This window comes from Polistes canadensis, unplaced genomic scaffold (assembly GCF_001313835.1).
Source record: "Polistes canadensis isolate GaletaPanama2010 unplaced genomic scaffold, ASM131383v1 scaffold_39, whole genome shotgun sequence".
Classification (NCBI taxonomy): Eukaryota; Metazoa; Arthropoda; class Insecta; order Hymenoptera; family Vespidae; genus Polistes; species Polistes canadensis.
Genome location: NW_014569586.1, coordinates 730,197 through 731,600, shown reverse-complemented (window position 1 = coordinate 731,600; position 1,404 = coordinate 730,197). Strand labels below are relative to the sequence as shown.

The 1,404-nt window shown below is 29.8% G+C and overlaps 1 protein-coding gene across 2 annotated transcripts in view; it reads left to right on the top strand.

The window, feature by feature from the left end:
* LOC106784722 overlaps positions 1-1,404 on the top strand; it is a 146,894-nt gene that overhangs the window by 77,917 nt on the left and 67,573 nt on the right. The gene's annotated exons all lie outside the window — the stretch shown is intronic.

Here is a 1,404-nt window from a genome sequence, read left to right as displayed (position 1 = left end):
AAAACATTATAATGATAATTGGACGAAGTATTTATCATAAATTTGGAATTCTCATTAAAATTGGAAATACTAAATTAAATATTATTCTTTATCTTTAATTAATAAATACACATTAGTAATAATAATAATAATAATAATAATAATAATAATAAAACAATATTTCATGCAACGTATTTAATTCGTCTTTAATAATTCGTATTTTCTGCATAGTTTTCTTCGTCGACAAATACCTAACCGCGTGTTCTCTCTCTCTCTCTCTCTCTCTCTCTCTTTCCTCCCTCTCGCTCTTTGCCCCCACCATTATTATAGAATTACGCGACAAGCTTTACAGGTGTCGCTACATGTCAGTACTCTCGTGTGCGCGCGCGTAGGCACAATCACGTGCGCCTCTGACAAAATGAACGATGACGCATTCGATTCACGTTACCACTAGCGTATATATTAGCAGTTGCCTCGTTTGCGTTCCTTCTTCCTCTCCTCCTCATCCACCCCACCCTTCTACGCTTCCTCCTCATCCTATTTCTCTTCTTCTTTTTTTTTTTTTTTTTATCCGAGTATAATCACGTTTTCGAAATTTTGTTCCTAACTTAAACACGATCGCACGAAGGATAATTTATTATTTGAATAAATTTTCTAACATAAAACAAAAAGTGGAAGAGAAATAGAACACCAAACAATATTCTCGTTTTCTCTTCTATTTCTGTTCTTCTTTTGCTGCTTCGTGATGGTCGTGGGTGGGAGTTGGAAAAAATATTGAACGAGTATATATGTATATAGGTATGTATGTATATTTAGATATATGTTGTATGGGAAATAAAAAAAAAATGAAGGAGAAAGAAAAAACTAAAAGAGGATAAAGAGAGAGAGAGAGAGAGAGAGAGAGAGAAAAGGTACACTGGTCATTGTTTGGCATCAATTTACGAGAATTTCTACGCTAATTGTATTCCTCCATTATATTTGTTCACTTTGATGACTAGATTACAGTCCGCGTCAAAAGTATTTTTTTGATTATTTAATAGAAATGTATAAAGCAACAAGCATTTCAATTGTGGTTTATATAATTATTAGTATTCACGTTTATATATAAAGGAATAATATAGAATTACATTTATATATATATTTTTCAAAAGTAATTCTACGACAAACAAAACTATTAGTATTTTCCTGTTTCCTTTTTTGCTATTATTCTTCTTCGTTTATATTTCATTTATATTTTTCTTCAATTTGCTTTTTGTGTCGATAGTCAGCACACAAGTACAGTTCGCTACAAAATTTATATTACTGTAATACAATTTGTAGAATTTTTTTATTTTTTTATTATGCTTTTATATATACAAATACACGTAACAAATATTATTTATATTTAAAATATTTGTATATAAAAATAACTATGATTCGTATCAA